The sequence below is a fragment of the Tigriopus californicus genome, chromosome 9, assembly GCF_007210705.1.
Source record: "Tigriopus californicus strain San Diego chromosome 9, Tcal_SD_v2.1, whole genome shotgun sequence".
In the NCBI taxonomy this organism is placed as follows: domain Eukaryota; kingdom Metazoa; phylum Arthropoda; class Copepoda; order Harpacticoida; family Harpacticidae; genus Tigriopus; species Tigriopus californicus.
This window is the reverse complement of record NC_081448.1, coordinates 8966366-8966647: the sequence shown is the minus strand read 5'-3', so window position 1 is coordinate 8966647 and position 282 is coordinate 8966366.

Sequence of the window (282 nt, the reverse complement as noted above, 5' to 3'; positions counted from 1 at the left end):
GGTAATGGTGTATGTTTAGCATAAAGCTATAAAGTACAGCCAGAACGACCCCTCCTGTACTACGTTCGGTCCATGGTGCCGTACAATACTCAAATGTCCAATTCTTGGTACGCTAAATGACGGTTTTCCGAGATTACAATATATGTTGTCTTCCCTCGGAGTTACAATTACTTCCTTGCTCTCTATCTGAAACAAGTACAAGTTTGACCTTTCAGTATTATTAATGAGAAATGCAAAGAAGTGTCTTTCAACGCGGATAGGAAATTCTAACAGAGTCCAACT